General features: G+C 38.5%; 2 non-coding genes across 2 annotated transcripts; both read left to right on the forward strand.

The window, feature by feature from the left end:
• The first annotated feature begins 1,036 nt into the window (after positions 1-1,036).
• Positions 1,037-1,144, forward strand: LOC130983404 (small nucleolar RNA R71). The gene has a single exon (XR_009087397.1). It is a non-coding gene; the product is annotated as a small nucleolar RNA R71 (small nucleolar RNA).
• Positions 1,145-6,956: 5,812 nt separating this feature from the next.
• On the forward strand, positions 6,957-7,064 carry LOC130983632 (small nucleolar RNA R71). Its single transcript, XR_009087614.1, has one exon. It is a non-coding gene; the product is annotated as a small nucleolar RNA R71 (small nucleolar RNA).
• Positions 7,065-23,536: the final 16,472 nt, after the last annotated feature.

The raw sequence follows: 23,536 nt of genomic DNA on the forward strand, positions 1-23,536 counted from the left end.
AAGTCTCATTTCCAAATAACTTGTCATTTAGTTTCATGATTGCTCCAAGGTATTTAGCAACTTGCTCTTCAGTGACATACTCATCCTCTTCAGAGGAAGAATACTCATCAGAGCTCATGAAAGGCAGAAGTAAGTCCAATGGAATCTCTATGGTCTCAATTTGAGCCTCAGATTCCCATGGTTCCTCATTGGGGAACTCAGAGGAGGTTGGTGCACGCCCATTGAGGTATTCCTCAGTGGCGTCCACCTCCTCTCTTTCCTCTCCATATTCGGCCATGTCTATGGCTTTGCACTCTCCTTTTGGATTTTCTTCTGTATTACTTGGGAGAGTGCTAGGAGGGAGTTCAGTAATTTTCTTGCTCAGCTGTCCCACTTGTCCTTCCAAATTTCTGATGGAGGACCTTGTTTCATTCATGAAACTTTGAGTGGTCTTTATTAGATCAGAGACCATTGTTGCTAAGTCAGAAGTACTCTGCTTAGAACTCTCTATCTGTTGCTGAGAATATGATGGAAAAGGCTTGCCATTGCTAAACCTGTTTCTTCCACCATTATTATTATTGAAACCTTGTTGAGGTCTCTCTTGATTCTTCCATGAGAGATTTGGGTGATTTCTCCATGAGGAATTATAGGTGTTTCCATAGGGTTCTCCTAGGTAATTCACCTCTTCCATGGAAGGGTTCTCAGGATCATAAGCTTCTTCCTCAGATGAAGCATCCTTAGTACTGTTTGGTGCATTTTGCATTCCAGACAGACTTTGAGAAATCAAATTGACTTGTTGAGTCAATATCTTGTTCTGAGCCAGTATGGCATTCAGAGTGTCAATCTCAAGAACTCCTTTCTTCTAACTAGTCCCATTATTCACAGGATTCCTTTCAGAAGTGTACATGAATTGGTTATTTGCAACCATTTCAATCAATTCTTGAGCTTCTGCAGGCGTCTTCTTCAGATGAAGAGATCCTCCAGCAGAGCTATCCAAAGACATCTTGGATAGTTCAGAGAGACCATCATAGAAAATACCTATGATGCTCCATTCAGAAAGCATGTCAGAAGGACATCTTCTGATTAATTGTTTGTATCTTTCCCAAGCTTCATAGAGGGATTCTCCATCCTTCTGTCTGAAGGTTTGGACTTCCACTCTAAGCTTACTCCATCTTTGTGGTGGAAAGAACTTTGCCAAGAAGGCATTGACTAGCTTTTCCCAAGAGTCCAGGCTTTCTTTAGGTTGAGAATCCAACCATATTCTAGCTCTGTCTCTTACAGCAAAAGGGAATAGCATCAGTCTGTAGACCTCAGGGTTAACCCCATTAGTCTTGACTGTGTCACAGATTTGCAAGAATTCAGCTAAGAACTGATGAGGATCTTCCATTGGAAGTCCATGGAACTTGCAATTCTGTTGCATTAGAGAAACTAATTGAGGCTTAAGCTCAAAGTTGTTTGCTCCAATGGCAGGGATAGAGATGCTTCTCCCATAGAAATCAGGAGTAGGTGCAGTGAAGTCACCCAGCACCTTCCTTGCATTGTTGGCATTGTTGTTGTTTTCGGCTGCCATGGGTTCTTCTTCCTTGAAGAATTCGGTCAGGTCCTCAACAGAGAGTTGTGCTCTAGCTTCTCTTAGCTTTCGCTTCAAGGTTCTCTCAGGTTCAGGGTCAGCTTCAACAAGAATGCCTTTGTCTCTGCTCCTGCTCATATGAAAGAAAAGAGAAAAAGAAAATGTGGAATCCTCTATGTCACAGTATAGAGATTCCTTGAAGTGTAAGAGGAAAAGAGAAATAGAAAGAAGAAGGAGAAGAAGAATTCGAACTTTAATTAGATAAGGTTCGAATTGTGCATTTAGAAGGAGTGGTACTCCATAAATAGAAGGATGTGGGAAGGAGGGAAGAGAATTTTCGAAAATTCAATTAAAAAATTTTGAAAACATTTTCGAAAATTTGATTGATAATTTTCGAAAATTGAAAGTGGAAGATAAATCAAGTGATTTTTGAAAAAGATTTTGAGATTAGAAGTTAAAAAGATTTGATTGAAAACTAATTTGAAAAAGATGTGATTGAAAAGGTTTGATTGAAAAGTTATGGTTTTAAAAAGATGTGATTGAGAAGATATGATTTGAAAACAATTTTAAAAGATATGATTTGAAAACAATTTGAAAAGATATGATTAAAAAAAAAATTGATGACTTGCCTAACAAGAAAAGATATGATTCAAACATAAAACCTTCCTTTACAGAAAAGGCAAAAAATGTTCAATCAAATCATTAATTGTTAGTAAGTATCTTTGAAAAAGGAAAGAAATTGATTTTGAAAACATTTGATTGAAAAGATATGATTTGAAAAAGATTTGATTTTGAAAAACTTTGAAAACTTGAAAAAAAAATGGTTTGAAAACAAAATCTTCCCCCTAGCACCATCCTGGCGTTAAACGCCCAGAATGGTATACATTCTGGCGTTTAACGCCCAAAATGCTACCTTTTTGGGCGTTAAACGCCCAACCAGGTACCCTGGCTGGCGTTTAAACGCCAGTCTGTCTTCTTCACTGGGCATTTTTGAATGCTCAGCTTTTTCTGTATAATTCCTCTGCAGTATGTTCTGAATCTTCAATTCTTTGTAACATTGACTTGAAAAGACACAAATTAAAAATATTTTTGGATTTTTAATAATCAAAATGCAACAAGAATCAAATAACAATGCATGCAAGACACCAAACTTAGCAGTTTGTATACTACTGACACTATATGAGACACATAAACACTCAAGCCAAAAGAATTCAAAGATCAGAGTAAGAAATCATCAAGAATTACTTAAAGATCCTTAAGACACATGAATGAATGCATGCAATTGACACCAAACTTAAGATGAGACACTAGACTTAAGCAAGAAACATCAAATATTTTTGGTTTTTTTATGATTTTGTAAATTTTTTTGTGTTTTTCGAAAATTAAGTGGGAAAAGGTATCAAAATTCTTAATGAGAATTCCAGGAATCAGTGCAATGCTAGTCTAAGACTCCGGTCCAGGAATTAGACATGGCTTCACAGCCAGCCAAGCTTTCAAAGAAAGCTTCGGTCCAAAACACTAGACATGACCAAAGGTCAGCCAAGCCTTAGCAGATCACTGCTCCAAAAGCAAAATTGATGTAAATCAACAAGCTCTTGTGGTGATAAGTTGAAACCTCGGTCCAATCAGATTAGACATGGCTTCTCAGCCAGCCAGATTTCAACAAATCATCATGAAACTCTAGAATTCATCTTCAAGAATTTCGAAAAAATAAATACCTAATCTAAGTAACAAGATGAACCGTCAGTTGTCCAAACTAGAACAATCCCAGGCATTGTTACCAAAAGCTTGCTCAAAACTTGAACAATCCCCGGCAACGGCGCCAAAAACTTGGTGCGCGAAATTGTGAACAATACTTTTCACAACTCTCATAATCCCTGGTCATGAACTCCAAAAACTTGGTGGTTCAATTCCATGGCATTACACAACTTCGCACAACTAACCAGCAAGTGCACTGGGTCGTCCAAGTAATACCTTACGTGAGTAAGGGTCGATCCCACGGAGATTGTTAGCATTGAAGCAAGCTATGGTCATCTTGTAAATCTTAGTCAGGCAAACTCAAATGTATATGATGATGAACGAAAATAGCATAAAAGATAAAGATAGTGATATTTATGTATATCATTGGTGTAAGAGCTTCAGACAAGTGTATGAAGATGCCTTCCCTTCCGTCTCTCTGCTTTCCTACTGCCTTCATCCAATCCTTCTTACTCCTTTCCATGGCAAGCTCGTGTAGGGTTTCACTGTTGTCAGCAGCTACCTCCCTTCCTCGCAGTGAAAGCTAATGCACGCACTCTGTCACAGTACTGCCAATCACCGGTTTGGTTCCCTCCCCTACCGGAATAGAATCTCTCTTTTGCGTCTGTCACTAACGCCCAGTAGGTTACAGGTTTGAAGCACGTCACAGTCATTCAATCATTGAATCCTACTCAGAATACCACAGACAAGGTTAGACCTTCCGGATTCTCTTGAATGCTGCCATCAAGTCCTGCCTTTACCACGAAGATTCTGATCTCACGGAATGGTTGGCTCGTTTGTCAGGCGAGCACTCGGTTGTCAGGCGATCAACCATGCATCGTGCAATCAGGAATCCAAGAGATATTCACTAAGCCTCAGATGCTTGTAGAACAAGAATGGTTGTCAGTCACCTTGTTCATGGGTGAGGATGGTGATGGGCGTCAATCATCACCTTCATCATGTTGAAGAACAAGTGATATCTTGGACAAAGAACAAGCGGAATTGAATGGAAGAACAATAGTAATTGCATTAATACTCGAGGTACAGCAGAGCTCCACACCTTAATCTATGGTGTGTAGAAACTCCACCGTTGAAAATACATAAGCATAAGGTCTAGGCATGGCCGAATGGCCAGCCTCCCAATAGTCTAAGATAGCATAAAACAAAGATAGCTACCAAAGTCTCTCTAAAAGCTCTTTCTAAAAGCCCTACTTATAGAAAACTAGTACATAGATGAGTAAATGACATAAAAATCCACTTCCGGGCCCACTTGGTGTGTGCTTGGGCTGAGCAATGAAGCAATTTCGTGTAGAGACTTTCCTTGGAGTTAAACGCCAGCTTTAGTGCCAGTTTGGGCGTTTAACTCCCAATTAGGTGCCAGTTCCGGCGTTTAACGCTGGAATTTCTTGAGGTGAATTTTAACGCCGGTTTGGGCCATCAAATCTTGGGCAAAGTATGGACTATTATATATTTCTGGAAAGCCCAGGATGTCTACTTTCCAACGCCGTTGAGAGCGCGCCAATTTGGCTTCTGTAGCTCTAGAAAATTCACTTCGAGTGCAGGGAGGTCAGAATCCAACAGCATCTGCAGAAAATACCTGAAATCACAGAAAAACACACAAACTCATAGTAAAGTCCAGAAAAGTGAATTTTAACTAAAAACTAATAAAAATATAATAAAAACTCAACTAAAACTACCAAAAACATACTAAAAACAATGCCAAAAAGCGTACAAATTATCCGCTCATCATAACCTCACTGGCGTTTAAACGCCAGCAACATCTTCCTCCAGGGTGTGCTGTTTTTCTTCCTGTTTTTCATTTTGTTTTTGCTTTTTTCATTGATTTTGTGACTTCTAATGATCATCAACCTACAAAAAAGATAAAATAACAAAAGGAAATAGTTAATTATAAAACATTGGGTTGCCTCCCAACAAGCGCTTCTTTAATGTCATTAGCTTGACAGAGGACTCTCATGGAGCCTCACAGATACTCAGAGTCATGTTGGAACCTCCCAACACCAAACTTAGAGTTTGACTGTGGGGGTTCAACACCAAACTTAGAGTTTGGTTGTGGCCTCCCAACACCAAACTTAGAGTTTGACTGTGGGGGCTCTGTTTGTCTCTGATTTGAGAGAAGCTCTTCATGCTTCTTCTCCATGGTGATAGAGGGATATCCTTGAGCCTTAAACACAAAGGATTTTTCATTCACTTGAATGATCAGTTCACCTCCATCAACATCAATCACAGCCTTTGCTGTGGCTAGGAAGGGTCTGCCAAGGATGATGGTTTCATCCATGCACTTCCCAGTCTCTAGGACTATGAAATCAGTAGGGATGTAGTGGTCTTCAATCTTAACCAAAACATTCTCTACAAGTCCATAAGCTTGTTTTCTTGAGTTGTCTGCCATCTTTAGTGAGATTCTTGCAGCTTGCACCTCAAAGATCCCTAGCTTCTTCATTACAGAGAGAGGCATGAGGTTTACACTTGACCCTAAGTCACACAGAGCCTTCTTGAAGGTCATGGTGCCTATGGTACAAGGTATTGAAAACTTCCCAGGATCTTGTCTCTTTTGAGGTAATTTCTGCCTAGACAAGTCATCCAGTTCTTTGGTGAGCAAAGGAGGTTCATCTTCCCAAGTCTCATTTCCAAATAACTTGTCATTTAGCTTCATGATTGCTCCAAGGTATTTAGCAACTTGCTCTTCAGTGACATACTCATCCTCTTCAGAGGAAGAATACTCATCAGAGCTCATGAAAGGCAGAAGTAAGTCCAATGGAATCTCTATGGTCTCATTTTGAGCCTCAGATTCCCATGGTTCCTCATTGGGGAACTCAGTGGAGGCCAGTGCATGCCCATTGAGGTCTTCCTCAGTGGCGTTCACTGCCTCTCCTTCCTCCCAGAATTCGGCCATGTTAATAGCTTTGCACTCTCCTTTTGGATTTTCTTCTGTGTTGCTTGGGAGAGTACTAGGAGGGAGTTCAGTAATTTTCTTGCTCAGCTGACCCACTTGTCCTTCCAAATTTCTGATGGAGGACCTTGTTTCATTCATGAAACTTTGAGTGGTTTTGATTAGATCAGAGACCATTGTTGCTAAGTCAGAGGTATTCTGCTTAGAACTCTCTGTCTGTTGCTGAGAAGATGATGGAAAAGGCTTGCCATTGCTAAACCTGTTTCTTCCACCATTATTGTTATTGAAACCTTGTTGAGGTCTCTCTTGATTCTTCCATGAGAAATTTGGATGATTTCTCCATGAAGAATTATAGGTGTTTCCATAGGGCTCTCCTAGGTAATTCACCTCTTCCATTGAAGGGTTCTCAGGATCATAAGCTTCTTCCTCAGATGAAGCATCCTTAGTATTGCCAGGTGCATTTTGCATTCCAGACAGACTTTGAGAAATCAAATTGACTTGTTGAGTCAATATCTTGTTCTGAGCCAGAATGGCATTCAGAGCATCAATCTCAAGAACTCCTTTCTTCTGATTTGTCCCATTGTTCACAGGATTCCTTTCAGAAGTGTACATGAATTGGTTATTTGCAACCGTCTCAATTAGTTCCTGAGCCTCTGTAGGCGTCTTCTTCAGATGAAGAGATCCTCCCGCAGAGCTATCCAAAGACATCTTGGATAGTTCAGAGAGACCATCATAGAAAATACCTATGATGCTCCATTCAGAAAGCATGTCTGAGGGACATTTTCTGATTAATTGTTTGTATCTTTCCCAAGCTTCATAGAGGGATTCTCCATCCTTCTGTCTGAAGGTTTGGACTTCCACTCTAAGCTTACTCCATTTTTGAGGTGGAAAGAACTTTGCCAAGAAGGCATTGACTAGCTTTTCCCAAGAGTCCAGGCTATCTTTAGGTTGTGAGTCCAACCATATTCTAGCTCTGTCTCTTACAGCAAAAGGGAATAGCATCAGTCTGTAGACCTCAGGGTCAACCCCATTAGTCTTGACTGTGTCACAGATTTGCAAGAACTCAGCTAAAAACTGATGAGGATCTTCCATTGGAAGTCCATGGAATTTGCAATTCTGTTGCATTAGAGAAACTAATTGAGGCTTAAGCTCAAAGTTGTTTGCTCCAATAGCAGGGATAGAGATGCTTCTCCCATAGAAGTTGGGAGTAGGTGCAGTAAAGTCACCCAGCACCTTCCTTGCATTGTTGGCATTGTTGTTGTTTTCGGCTGCCATGTGTTCTTCTTCTTTGAAGAATTCGGTCAGGTCCTCTAAAGAAAGTTGTGCTTTGGCTTCTCTTAGCTTTCTCTTCAAGGTCCTTTCAGGTTCAGGGTCAGCTTCAACAAGAATGCCTTTGTCTTTGTTCCTGCTCATATGAAAGAGAAGAGAACAAGAAAATATGGAATCCTCTATGTCACAGTATAGAGATTCCTTGAAGTGTCAGAGGAACAGAAAAATAGAAGAAAGAAGGTAGAAGAATTCGAACTTGATGAGATAAAGTTCGAATTGTGCATTAAGAAGGAGTAGTACTCCATAAATAAAAGGATGTGGGAAGAGGGGAAGAGAATTTTCGAAAATTAATTAAAAAGTTTTTAAAATCATTTTGAAAAATTGATTGATAATTTTCGAAAACTCACAGTGGAAAAGGAATCAAGTGATTTTGAAAAAGATTTTGAATTTAAAGGTTAAAAAGATTTGATTGAAAACTATTTTGAAAAAGATGAGGTTAAGAAGATATGATTGATTAAAAAAAATGTGATTGAGAAGATATGATTTGAAAACAATTTTAAAAAGATTTGATTTTAAAAATTAATAACTTGGCTTATCAAGAAAAGATATGATTCAAACATTAAACCTTTCTTAACAGAAAAGGCAACATACTTGAAATGTTGAATCAAATCATTAATTGATAGCAAGTATCTTTGAAAAAGGAAAGAAATTGATTTTGAAAACATTTGATTGAAAAGATATGATTTGAAAAAGATTTGATTTTGAAAAGCTTAGAAAACTTGAAAAAAAAATGATTTGAAAAACAAAATCTTCCCCCTTTGCCATCCTGGCGTTAAACGCCCAGAATGGTATCCATTCTGGCGTTTAACGCCCAAAATGCACCCTTTTTGGGCGTTAAACGCCCAACCAGGTACCCTGGCTGGCGTTTAAACGCCAGTCTGTCTTCTTCACTGGGCATTTTTGAATGCTCAGCTTTTTCTGCATAATTCCTCTGCAGCATGTTCTGAATCTTCAATTCTTTGTATTATTGACTTGAAAAGACACAAATTAAAAATATTTTTGGATTTTTAATAATCAAAATGCTACAAGAATGAAATAACAATGCATGCTAGACACCAAACTTAGCAGTTTGTATACTACTGACACTATATGAGACGCATAAACACTCAAGCCAAAAGAATTCAAAGATCAGAGTAAGAAATCATCAAGAATTACTTGAAGATCCTTAAGATACATGAATGAATGTATGCAATTGACACCAAACTTAAGATGAGACTAGTGTCTCAACAATGAACATAACATATTTTTGGTTTTTATGAAATTTTTTTTGATTTTTTTTGTGTTTTTCGAAAATTAAGTGGAAAAAGATATCAAAATTCTTAATGAGAATTCCAGGAATCAGTGCAATGCTAGTCTAAGACTCCGGTCCAGGAATTAGACATGGCTTTACAGCCAGCCAAGCTTTCAAAAAAAGCTTCGGTCCAAAACACTAGACATGGCCAAAGGCTAGCCAAGCCTTAGCAGATCACTGCTCCAAAAGCAAGATTGATAAAAATCAACAAGCTCTTGTGATGATAAGTTGAAACCTCGGTCCAATGAGATTAGACATGGCTTCTCAGCCAGCCAGATTTCAACAAATCATCATGAAACTCTAGAATTCATCTTCAAGAATTTCGAAAAAAAAAATACCTAATCTAAGCAACAAGATGAACCGTCAGTTGTCCAAACTTGACAATCCTTGGCATTGTTACCAAAAGCTTGCTCAAAACTTGAACAATCCCCGGCAACGGCGCCAAAAACTTGGTGCGCGAAATTGTGAACAATACTTTTCACAACTCTCATAATCCCCGGTCATGAACTCCAAAAACTTGGTAGTTCAATTCCATGGCATTACACAACTTCGCACAACTAACCAGCAAGTGCACTGGGTCGTCCAAGTAATACCTTACGTGAGTAAGGGTCGATCCCACGGAGATTGTTAGTATGAAGCAAGCTATGGTCATCTTGCAAATCTTAGTCAGGCAGACTCAAATGTATATGGTGATGAACGAAAATAACATAAAAGATAAAGATAGAGATACTTATGTAATTCATTGGTAGAAACTTCAGATAAGCGCATGAAGATGCCTTCCCTTCCGTCTCTCTGCTTTCCTACTATCTTCATCCAATCCTTCCTACTCCTTTCCATGGCAAGCTCGTGTAGGGTTTCACCGTTGTCAATGGCTACCTCCCATCCTCTCAGTGAAAGCGATTGCATATGCTCTGTCACAGCATAGCGGAATTCAGCTGTCGATTCTCGGTCAGGCCGGAATAATATCCATCGATACTTTTGCGTCTGTCCCTAACGCCCCGCCTGCTAGGAGTTTGAAGCACGTCACAGTCATTCAGTCATTGAATCCTACTTAGAATACCACAGACAAGGTTAGACCTTCCGGATTCTCTTGAATGCTGCCATCAGTTCTCGCCTATACCACGAAGACTCTGATCTCACGGAATGGTTGGCTCGTTTGTCAGGCGAGCACTCGGTTGTCAGGCGATCAACCATGCATCGTGCAATCAGGAATCCAAGAGATATTCACTAGAGCCTTGGTTGCTTGTAGAACAAAAGTGGTTGTCAGTCACCTTGTTCATAAGTGAGAATGATGATGAGTGTCACGGATCATCACATTCATCAAGTTGAAGAACAAGTGATATCTTAGAACAAGAACAAGCGGAATTGAATGGAAGAACAATAGTAATTGCATTAATACTCGAGGTACAGCAGAGCTCCACACCTTAATCTATGGTGTGTAGAAACTCCACCGTTGAAAATACATAAGCATAAGGTCTAGGCATGGCCGAATGGCCAGCCTCCCAATGATCTAAGATAGCATAAAACGAAGATAGCTACCAAAGTCCTCTAATACAATAGTAAAAGGTCCTACTTATAGAAAACTAGTAGCCTAGGGTGTACAGAGATGAGTAAATGACATAAAAATCCACTTCCGGGCCCACTTGGTGTGTGCTTGGGCTGAGCAATGAAGCATTTTCGTGTAGAGACTCTTCTTGGAGTTAAACGCCAGCTTTTATGCCAGTTTGGGCGTTTAACTCCCATTTGGGTGCCAGTTCCAGCGTTTAACGCTGGGATTTCTTGAGGTGACTTTGAACGCCGGTTTAGGCCATCAAATCTTGGGCAAAGTATGGACTATCATATATTGCTGGAAAGCCCAGGATGTCTACTTTCCAACGCCGTTAAGAGCGCGCCAATTGGGCTTCTGTAGCTCCAGAAAATCCACTTCGAGTGCAGGGAGGTCAGAATCCAACAGCATCTGTAGTCCTTTTCAGTCTCTGAATCAGATTTTTGCTCAGGTCCCTCAATTTCAGCCAGAAAATACCTGAAATCACAGAAAAACACACAAACTCATAGTAAAGTCCAGAAAAGTGAATTTTAACTAAAAACTAATAAAAATATACTAAAAACTCAACTAAAACTACCAAAAACATACTAAAAACAATGCCAAAAAGTGTATAAATTATCCGCTCATCACGCGTGCTTGACGCGTACGCGTGGGTCCTGGCACAAGGTTGGCACGAGGTGGGCACAACTCTCGGAAAAATGTATGGAAGGGTGAAACTTTCAATCCACGCGTATGTGCAAGTGACGCGTGCGCGTGGATGGTCGAAATGGCTTGGGCACGCGTACGCGTACGCGGCGCGTGCGCATGGGTTGGTGCTCTGTTTTTCAAAATTTTTCATGTTTTTGCACCAAACCAAGCATTCCAAACCTCCAAACAATTACCAAAACATCATAAAACCTTATTTAACATACTAGACTCCCAAATAAACATATCTAACCAAATAAAACATAAAATTAAACTAATTATTAGCAATATTTACAAAAAGAAAAAAAAAGAAAGATGTTACCATGATGGGGTGTCTCTCACCTAGCACTTTTGTTTATTGTCCTTAAGTTGGACTTATGGGGAGCTCTTCATCAAGGTAGCTTGTACTTGTACTCATCTTGGAACTTCCACCAATGCTTGGACTTCCAATAAGCTCTATCTTCCAAAGTTAATAACTCCAAGCCTTGATGGAGTTCCTCACAAGCCATGGGCTCCCAAAGTTGATCTTCCTTGTGCGATCTGGGATCCCACACTTTATTTTTATACCCGTCTTTGAATTAATCGTGGTGATTTCCTTCGGGTGGCAAGAGAGATGAATTCCCATGGAGGTACCAAACTACCCTCTTAGACCCCTCTAGTTGAGCACTACTCCAACCTTTATATCTCATGTTTGAAGCATCAACCATAATGAGCCTTGATTTGCAACACCAACCACAAAACCTTTTTCGCTTACACTTCATCCCACAAAGTTCCCTAAGTTGGCCATCCGTTTCAAGCAAGCCATATTTGAGTGGGATAATAAAGGTAATAGAAACGAATTTTGCCCACTCAAATGTAGGAGTGGATGGTAACCTAGGCAAAAAAGCTCCTAAGGGTCTTGACAAAGCGTATTCAATTCCCATCCTCCCTTTTCTAAGGATCTCCACCTCTTCATAAAATTCTTTAATTTCAATCCTTTGTTCATCATTTTCATCCAACTCTTCTCCATCACCTGAATCATAAATGGGAGGTTGAGAGAAATCTACATCCACATTGCTTTCCATCTCATTAGGAGAAGGTTCTTCAAATTCAAAGGATTCACCATCAGTAATTGTTTTGGAGGTTGTGCACTTTCTTTCTCAACATCAAATTCAATCTTCTTGGAGGAATTTTCTATGATTTTAGCTTCCCATGGAGGTTCCGTATCTCCTAAGTCTTCAACCACTTCTTCTTCATTAACAATTTCTTCACTCTCCACTTGTTGCAAGACATACCCCATCTCCTTGTCCTCATGTTGAGATTCTAAAATCTCCTTCATGCTCCTTTCTTCTGTTAATTTCTCACATTCATCTATGGAGATGCTTTGCTTGTTGCATGAGTCCCATGAGTCCAAGATAGCGGTAATGTTAGCAAACTGAGCCATGATTTTTTCAAACATGGGAGGTGATTCATCTTGTGGTTGAGAGTTCTCATACATTAAAGGTGGCTCTTCTTGGTAATAGTATGGAGGTGGTGGTTCTTGAGGGTATTGGGGGTTGAATTGGGGTGATTCTTCATATGGTTCATATGTTTCACAAGGTGGTCGGTATGGTGAATATGGGTTGGGGTCATATGGAGGTGTTTGGTGAAAAGGGGCTTGTGAGTAAGGTGATTCAAAATCATGTTGAGGGGGTGGTTCATAGACATGTGGTGGTGATTGTTGACAATCACAATAAGGGTCACCACATCCATTTGATTGATATGCATTAGGATGAGAGTTATACCCATAAGAAACCGAAGGTTGTTGTTGCCAAGAAGGGTGATCAATCCTTTGAGCCTCCTCCCATCCTTGGTTGTACCCAAATCCTTGATGCATATTGTCATGGTAGCTCCCATTTCCTACACCATAATTTGAACCAAACTTATAGCCAAAGTGGTGATAATTCATAATAGCAAAGAAAAACAAAATTAACAAAAATGAGAAGTAAAGTCCTAAACCTACAAAAACCAACAAATGAGCAAAAGAGAAACATATTCACATATTCACAATAGCCAATAATGTAACACCATTGCAACTCCCCGGCAACGGCGCCATTTTGATGATCGAACTTTTGTGTGGTTTAGAATTTCACAAATGAAAGCTCGTTGTAAAGTATAGTTTCTAAACCAACAATAGTCCTTTCATACAAAAATTTTGGTTGTCATAAAGAACAAACCCCAAATAAGAATTAACCGGAGTATTTGGACTCTGGGTCGTCTCACAAGGAGTTGCAATGAAGTGTATGATTATTGGTTATGAGGTATTTTGGGGCTTTTGAGATTTTGAACAAGAAATATAAATGGTAATGAAAATAAACTAACAACTAACAAAGCTCTTGGCTAGATATGAGAACTAGAAGTCCTATCCTAGTTATCCTCCTTAATTGTGATCACAAATTGTCTATTGCTACCACTTAGTCTACCACTTAGTTAACCTCTAACCATGGAGGAAAGTCAAGTGGATGAATCAACTTGATTTCACAAGTCCTAGCCAACTCCCAAGGGAAAGACTAGTGTTAGTGGTATCCAAGTCAATTAGCAACTTCCAATTGTCAATCAATCAAAGGAATTAGATAACTCAAACGTCACTAATTACTCCACCTAGGCCAAGAGTAAAGAGAACTAACAAAAGAAATAGAAAAGTACTCTTAGCTAGACATAGGTAATTGAGATTACCATCCTTGTCTACAAACCATATATTGATAATTATGAGAGGCCAACCTATTAAGTCTACTTCCAAAGCCTTAAGTACGTAATATCTACTCCAAGGCTTGAAGTACGTCAAATAGGCTTGATCACATCAACCCATAAGGTCTAACCTCACTACTAATTAACCTAGTAGTAGGCTAGTGTCAATGGATATCAAATTGATCACCAAGGGTTCTCAAATTACCAATTCATTGAGACCCATTGACTCAAGGTCACTCAATTCCCTTAGCCTAGGCCAAGAGTAGAGGAAACTACTCAAAAACTAGTGAAAGTATTTTAACAAACACCTAGAGTACAAGATAAGTAAACATCATAAAATGCAAGAATTAAAAGAACCCATAACTATCATGAACAAGAAATCAATAATAACAATCAAGATCAACATAAAAGAGACATGGAAACATAAATTTGCATTAAAGAAATTTGAAATCAACAAATGTTCATAAACATAAAAGAGGACAAAATAAGAGATTAACAAGAGAAACTAGAAGAACAAAGACAATAGAACACTAAAATGTAAAGAGAATTGAAATCAAAACAAGAATTGAAAGATGAATTTGAGAGTGATTAACCTAACTTTACCCTAATTTCTATCCTAAATCTAGAGAGAGGAGAGAGCCTCTCTCTCTATCTAGAATTCTACCCTAAAACATGGTGAAAACTAAACTATGACTACTTGGTTCATTTCCCCCCTCAATCCTTGGGTTCAATAGCATCAGAAATGAGTTGGATTGGGCCCAAAATGAGCTAGAAATCACTGGCCATAAATTGCTCTTTAGTGGGTCACGTGCTCCATCGGCGCGTCCATGCACATTGCGCATGCACGCCCCTATACGCGAAGCAACATATGGCAAAATTTATATTATTTCGAAGCCCCAGATGTTAGCTTTCCAACGCAATTAGAACCGCCTCATTTGAACCTCTGTAGCTCATGTTATTGTCGTTTGAGTGCGAAGAGGTCAGGCTTGACAGCTTTACGGTCCCTTCATTTCTTCATGAGTTCTCCCACTTTGCATGCTTTTCTCCTCACTTCTTCCATCCAATACTTGCCTTATGAACCTGAAATTACTCAACAAACATATCAAGGCATCGAATGGAATTAAAGTGAGTTAAAATCACCAATTTAAAGGCCTAAAAAGTATATTTTTACACTTAAGCACAATTCAAGGGAGAATCACAAAACCATGCTATTTTATTGAATAAATATGGGAAAAGGTGATAAAATTCCCTAAAATAAGCACAAGATAAACCACAAAATTAGGGTTTATCACATATAGACAGCTATGAATAATGTTTGGAGGAAATTAGCTAGCTTTAGTATGATTGAATTAGCACTTCAAATATATCAATTTTTCTTCTAAAATGAAACTAATTTAAAATAAGTTTTCCGTGGTTCACCTTGGCTGTTCCGTAATGAATGATTACTGCTTACTAGATGGGTAAGGAATTTCAACGTTAACACACCAGCCTTCAACAGTGTGGAACTCAAACTACAACTCTGGAACCTCCCAGAACATTGCAAAACCACCACACTAGGAACCAAAATTGCTGAATGCCTTAGTGAGGTGAAGGAGTGTAAAATGTTTACGGCAAGACTAGGTTGAGGTAGTTTTTTGAAAGTCACGATACATATAGAGATATTGCAACCAATCAAAAGTGGGGGTATTCCTGGGAAATAAGACTGATGGTCGTACTTGGATTAAGTTTCGATATGAATGGCTGCCCACTTTTTGCTACTATTGTGGTCTAAAAACAGGTAGGGCTAATGTTTTAGCAGGATTTACAAAGCTATCTGTGAAAGATAACAGGCCTTCTACTTTATCAGAAAGGGTAGACACCGAAAGTGGGATGAATCTAGTTGATAACTCAAATCAGAACACCTCCAATGCGTTAGCAAAATAGAAAGAAAATACGAAATATACTATAGATAAACAAAGAAAAGAACAGGAATTGGAACCCCATGGAGTACCGACTACCTTGGAGAAAAAACTACACCAAGATATGAGATGGGAAAGCATGCACTAAAGAATTTACAAGAGAAAACAAGTGCACAACGTAATGAGGATAGGAGCAGCAACCAGGTTCCACCTATTCATTCCTGAACGGGTTACAAAGTGGAAGCAGATGGCTTGAGATTCACTTACCCATCGTAACACCCATCACCAAAGTGTGTTGGTTACCGGAAATAGAAAAACTACAGAAATTCAAGAAATAGAATGGGAGGAGAATGACCACCTTATGAAGAAACACAATCGGACAAGTCCGGGATATTCAAATTCGGAAGTAGCTGCAGAGCAGCCCTCCCAGAATCAATGAAAATCATTAGCTGGAATTGCCATGGACTTGGAAATCCATGGGCATTGAGAGCTCTCAACAAGCTCTTAACACAACAAGTTTCCATCCTTGTATTCCTTATAGAAACAAGGAAAAAAATGGTTGAGTTAAATCTGATTCGTGGCAAAGGAGGTTTGCACAATATTTTGGGAATTAACTGTGAAGGAGACGGGAGACAACGATCTGGGGGATTAATATACAAAAACGTTTAGACCGAGCTATAGCGACTATTGATTGGAAAAAGGCTTTTTCCAGAGGTGGTCATATGTCATTTGAACCAATATTGCTTAGATCATTATCCTATTCTAGTTGATATGGAAGGGTGATAAACCCCATTTTTTATGGTTTATCTTGTGTTAAATTTAGAGAGTTTTGTCAACTTGTCTCCCATTTATTCACTAGAATAGCATGATTTTATAAATTCTCCTTTAATTGTGTTTAAGAGTGAAAACATGCTTTTTGGGTCTTAAATAGCTAAATTTAATTCACCTTGATTCCATTAGATGCCTTGATATGTTTGTTAAGTAAATTCAGGTTTATGAGGCAAAGATTGGAATTGAGAGAATGAAGAAAGAGCATTTAGAAATGGAGAACTCATGATGAAATGAAGGAATCGCAAAGCTGTCAAGCCCGACTTCTTCGCACTTAATCGATCATAACTTGAGCTACAGAGATTCAAATGATGCGGTTCTAGTTGCGTTGGAAATCTAATATCCAGGACTTCGAAATGATATAGGATTTACCATAGTTGCCACGCTATAGGGACACGTACGCACACTGTACACGTACACATCGATGTTGCACAAGACTCACTAAAATGCAACTCGTGGCCAGCAAATTCTAAAGCATTTTGGGCCCAATTCAACTCATTTCTGATGCTATTTAACCCAAGGATTGAAGGGAAAACACATATAGAAGTTACCAATTAGTTTAGTTTTAGTTTAGAGTTAGTTTTTAGAGAGAGAAGCTCTCACTTCTCTCTAGAATTAGGATTAGGATTAGGTTTTAGTTCTCTTCTCTTAGATCTAGATCTACTTCTTCTTCTCTCTTAATTTTCCTTTTCCTTCCTTAATTGTTCTCTTATAGTTTTATAATTCTTCTTCTCTTGTAATTCCTTTGTATTGTTAGTTGTAATTTATGAACTTTCTTTTGTAGATCTACATCTCTTCTTCAATGCAATTGGTAAGTTCTTTGTTGTTTCATAATTGCTTTGGTTTTCTATTATTGATCTCTTGCCATTGTAGTTAGATCTCTCTTTAATTCTTGCAATTCATGTTGTTTACTTTTATTGCCTTTTATGCGTTTGATGAAATGTCTCTTCTAGTTATTAGTTAGATTTTGTCCTTCTCTTGGTTTAGGTTGAGTAATTGATGACACTTGAGTTATCTAATGCTTTTGTTGATTGATAATTGGAAGTTACTAATTGAATTGCATGTCACCAAAGCTAGTCATTCCTTTAGGAGATGACTAGGATGTGTGAATCCAATTTGATTTATCCACTTGACTTTCCTTCATAGTTAGAGGTGAACCAAGTGGGAGCAATGGATAATTGATATCACAATTGAGGAGGATAATGAGGATAGGACCTCTAGTTCTCATGTACCTTGCCAAGAGCTTTGTTAGTTGCTAGTTTAATCCTTTGCCATTTATATTTCTTGTTCACTATCTCAAAAACCCCAAACATACTTCATAACCAATAACAAGAACACTTTAGTGCAATTCCTAGGGAGAACGACCCGAAGTTTAAATACTTCAGTTTATATTTTTAGGGGTTTATTACTTGTGACAACCAAATTTTTGTATGAAAGGATTTTAGTTTGTTTAGAAACTATACTTGCAACGAGGATTCATTTGTGAAATTCTAGACCACACAAAAATCCAATTATCAAAATGGCGCTGTTACCGGGGAGTTGCAATGGTGATGTGTTATTGGTTATTGTACATATGTGAATATTGTGAATATGTTTGCCTTTTGTTTCTTTGTTAGCTCTTGCTAGTTTTAGGATTTGATTCTCTTGTTTCTTATTAGTTCTTGTTTTTATTTTCTATTCTCACTATGAATTCTCACCCTCTTGGCTATGAGTTTGGTTCTAATTATGTTGTAGGAAATATAAACTTCAATGATAACATGCATCAAGGATGGAACAATCAAAGATTGGAGGATTCCCAAGGAATTGATCACTCCTATTGGCAACAACCTCCGGATACTCATAGGTATAATTTCCATCCTAATGCATGCCAATTCAATGGCTATGGTGAATCTCCTTTTGACTATCAAGAACCACTACCATATGCTTATGAACCTTATCCTCAACATAATCCTCAACCATACTCACAAGCCTCTTTTCACCAAATACCTCCATATGACCCTAACCTACACTCATCATACCAACCACCTTTTAAGCCATATGAGCCATATATGGAACCACCACAATCTCTACACTTTCAAGAACCCCCTCCATACTATTGCCAAGAGGAACCAACTCCAATGTATGCAAATTGTCACTCACAAGATGAATTTTACTTTTAACTACAACCTCCCACGGAAGAATATTCATGTCCATCAATCCAAGAGCAAGATGATCTTGCTTACCTTAGCAAGTTGGAACAAGAATCAAGAGATCGTCTCAAGAAAGCATTGGATCAAATTCAAGCAGCCATGGAGTGTGTTGTGCAACAAGTGGAAAAAGTGGAGAGTGTTGAACCGCTACAATCCCACCAAGAAGAACCACCTTCCTATTATGAACCCTTTCTCCAAAACAATGAACCCTCCTATCCACCCCAAGCCCCAATAGATGATGAGTCTCTCACTTTGCTACTTCAAGGACAACAAGAAATGCAAGGGGAGACACTAGAATTTATGGCTATCTTGACCGAGGTGGTAAACCGATTAGCCTCCCAATGCTTGAGCACTCAAAGCACTCCCATGGCCACATGTGGAGAATTAAAAGAAGAGCATAGCATGAAGGAGAGATTGGAGAATCCGGGGGAGAATGAGGAATTAGATTTTGTATTAGAACAATTAGAGGAACCTATGATTATTAAAGAAGAGGAAGGAGTGGTTGAAGATTTAGGAGATGCGGAACCACCATGGAGAGCCCAAGAACCTCCTTCCAAGGAGCTTAATATTGATGTTGAGGAGGGTGTACAACCTCCAAGGCATACTATAGTTGGAAACCTTGAAGAGGTTACTCAAGAGGAAGATTCCATCATTGATGAATTCTTATCCAAAATGGAATCCTCTCCCATGGAATTGGAAGTTGAAGATATTGAAGACAACTCATCATTAAGAAACATTGATGACCTTGTTGAAGACTCTTTCAATGAATGTGAAGCCGATGTTGAAGTAGATTTCACACAACCTTCCATGTTTGACGTGATTGATGATGAGGAGGAATTGGAAGAAGTCGACAAGCAAGAAGAATTTAAAGAAAGTTGTCAAGAGGTGGAGATATCCAAGGAAGAGCATAAGGGAGTAGACCTCGCATTGTCTAAGTGTGGGGAAGTTACCCTTCTTAAGGTACCACCCAACACTACATTTAAGTGGGTAAAATTCCTACCTTAAGCTTTACTTTCTCACTTGAATATTGTTTGATCGAAACGGATGGGCAACTTAAAACTCTTTGTGGAATCAAGAGTAAAAGGGAATTGTGTAGTAGTAGGAAGTTTGATATTAAGCTCATTAAGGTTGCACTCACAAGGCATGGGGACCATGATTGGATGAATGCTACATTGTTTGGGTCTAGAAGGGTGTTTGGGTACTACATTGAGAATTCATCTTGCTCACCACCCGGATGGAACAATGAAGATCAATTTGAAGACGGGTGTCAAAACAAAGTGTGGGATCCCGGATCGCACAAGAAAAATCAAATTTGGGAGCTCATGGGTTGTGAAGAACTCCATCAAGATTTGGAGCTATTAAATTTGAAGAATGGAGCTTATTAGAGATTCAAGCATTGGTGGATGTTCCAAGATGAGTTTAAGCACAAGCCACCTTGAGAGGAGCTCCCCATAAGTCCAACTTAAGGACAATAAACAAAAGTGCTAGGTAGGAGACACCCCACCATGGTAAATTCTTTTTATTTTCTTTTGTGTACATATTGGTAAAACTAGTTTAATTTCATGTTTTGATTGATTTTTTGAGTTTATTTGGTAGTCTAGCATGTTAAATAAGGTTTTATGGTGTTTTGGTAGCTGTTTGGAGGTTTGGAATGCTTGATTTGGTGCAAGAACTTGGAAAAATTTTGAAAAACAGAGCACCAACCCACACGTACACGTCATGCATGCGTACGCGTGACCCAAACATTTTCGACCATCCATGCGAATGCGTACATGACACATCCGCGTGGATGCAAAAATTCCATCCCCAGCCAAAAACCTGAGAGTTACGCCTGTACTGCGCGAATATTGTGCCTAAGGCACAAACTAGCCCACGCCTGCGCGCACCTGGCGCGTACACGTCCATGATTCTTAATGCGCAATGCACGTGCACGTGTGCATGGCGCGCGCACATCGATTGTGCCACCTACATCTCTTGTACATTTTCCAGAGAGTTAGGCAAACTCTGGGCTGACATTGTGCCCTACGCCTAACGTAACCAACGCGTGCGCGCACCTAGCGCGTACGCGTCCTTCTGCGAATCTGCGCATTGACGCGTGGGCGTGCATGACGCGTCGGTAAAAAAAAGAATTTTTTTCTCATCTTCCATTTTCTTTTGTTTATTTCATTTGTATACTTTTATTCTTTGCATTTTAATTTTGTTTTTTATAGCCTGTTTTCATTTTTTTGAGTTTCCTATTCTAATAATGGTGTTGAATTTTCATACCCAATTGTTGAGAATTTTTTGCATTATTTTGGTGCCTCTTGACTTGTTTGATATTGATGGGTGATGAAACTTTTAAATCAATGCTTGATCTTTTATGACCCTTGCATCCCGTGTGCATGGATATGAACTCATATTGTTTTTCATGATCCACTTTTTCTTATTTGAACTGGATGCTCAATATGCTCTTCATGCTTTGACTCTACTCTTGCATCAAGTATTCATATGCCTTCGCCTCTATGGCTTTCTCACTTCCATGCGTAGCTAACATGTAGTGAGAACCCTACTTTTATTTGGCATTCACCCCGCCTATACTCTATTTGCTTTGATATCTTTGTTATGGGCTTAATTCTCTTTCATTTTCTTTCCTTTTAGGCTAGCCACCAAAAAGGGAAGAAGGAAAAAGGAAAAGTTTTTAAATGGGGCAACAAACAGGTCATCCGCATATTCTTTTGAAGAAACTCATCAATTGTAGCAACCCGTCCACATTGCTCTTCTTTGCATGTACTGAGGACGGTGCAAATTTTTAAGTGTGGAGAGGTCGTCCGACTGATCTCCATGGGTAACAATTTCCTTTTTCAACACCAAAGTTAGCTAGTTGTTGCATTGCATGATAGGTTGCATGTTAGTTAGAATTTGTACATATTTTTACCACTTCTTTCTTATTAGGACTACATAGTTAGGGTGATGATTTCTTTTCCAAGAAATTGTTTTAGGGCAACCTACCAATTGAAAAAATTTTTTGTTGAACTTTCTTGAAAGAATTTATTTTGGAACATAGTTTTTGAGCTAAGAACACAAGCTTGTGAGTTTTGAGCCTAATGGTGTGGTTGCATCTTATAACCACTTTATTTTTCCTTCTTGTGTGCAATTGTTCTCTTTCTATGATTGTAATCTTTGATTTGTTTGATTCTTTATGTCCATTATTTTGTGTATTCATGCATTTATATGATTGAGGCCATCATTTCATTAGCTCACTTGCCCAAATAGCCTACCTTTTATCTTCCATTGTTAGCCAACTTTGAGCCTACGATTAACCCAATTGTTCTTTATTTTAGCACATTACAAGCTTAAAGCGAAAAATAATAAAAGTCCCTTGTTTGGATGTTTGATTAGCTTAGACTAGTGAGAGTATTTATTATTCAAGTTGGGGAGATTTAGGAGCAATGGTTGGGACAAAAGGGTATTTTTGATTTTGTTGTAAATATTGGAAATTGGGTGCATGCTCATGCATTAACCAAATAATAGACCTTATACTTTGACATTCTTGTACAAAGCTTGAAAGAAATAAAAATGAGAAAAAATAAAAGAAAAAGAAAAAGAAAAAGAAAAGAAAAAAAATATACATATATATAGAAAAAAATAGAAAAAGAAAGAAAAAGAAGAAAAACAATAACAAAGGGGACAAAATGCCCCAAAGTGAAGCTCAATAATAATCAATGCATATGTGTTGTAAAGTAAAAAGAAAATACATGAGTATGTGAAAAAGAGAAGAATGGGTAGTTAGGTTAGCACTTAATTGTATAGGTTATTATATAGGTTAGGTGGGAAAGCTTAAGTCGATCAAAGATTCAAACTCTAGTCCACTTAACCATATACTATCCTACCTTGACCCTAGCCCCATTACAACCTAAAGAAAAGATCTCATGATGAATGTATGCATGAATTGAAAAATTGTTGATTGTTAGTTGAAAAACAAATCTTGGAAAGCATGATTAGGGGAGAATTGAGAGAATCGACCCTATACATTTGAGCGACTAGAGTGCAAACACTTCCGGTGAGGGTTCAATGCTCAATTCCTTGATTCCCGACTTTCATGAGCGTTCTTCTTGCAAGTCTATTTGAATTTCATTTTTATACTTGAATTGGTAGGATTCATGAATCATCATATGACGTTAGCCCTACATGTTTATACATGCTCTTGGAGGATTGATTTATTTTTAACCGAGTAGGTAGAATCATTTGCATTTAGTTGCATTCATATAGATAGATTCATTTAGATTATTTGCATTGAATAAATATTCATACCTCTTTTATTATCCTTCTTGGTTTAGCATGAGGACAAGCTATTGTTTATGTGTGGAGAGGTTGATAAACCCCATTTTTTAGGGTTTATCTTATGTTAAATTTAGAGGGTTTTGTCAACTTGTCTCCCATTTATTCACTAGAATAGTATGATTTTGTAAATTCTCCTTTAATTGTGCTTAAGAGTGAAAACATGCTTTTTGGGTCTTAAAATAGCTAAATTTAATTCACCTTGATTCCATTAGATGTCTTGATATGTTTGTTAAGTAAATTCAGGTTTAGAAGGCAAAGATTGGAATTGAGGGAATGAAGAAAAAGCATGTAGAAATGGAGAACTCATGAAGAAATGAAGGAATCGCAAAGTTGTTGGTGCACGAAATTGTGATCTCAATGGTGCTAACAACTAGGTATGCACAATTTGTAATATCACTCTTTTTCACAACTTCGCACAACTAACCAGCAAGTGCACTGGGTCATCCAAGTAATAAACCTTACGAGAGTAAGGGTTGATCCCACGGAGATTGTCGGCTTGAAGCAAGCTATGGTCACCTTGTAAATCTCAGTCAGGAAGATTCAAATGGTTC

The sequence above is a fragment of the Arachis stenosperma genome, chromosome 5 (assembly GCF_014773155.1).
Source record: "Arachis stenosperma cultivar V10309 chromosome 5, arast.V10309.gnm1.PFL2, whole genome shotgun sequence".
Lineage (NCBI taxonomy): Eukaryota > Viridiplantae > Streptophyta > Magnoliopsida > Fabales > Fabaceae > Arachis > Arachis stenosperma.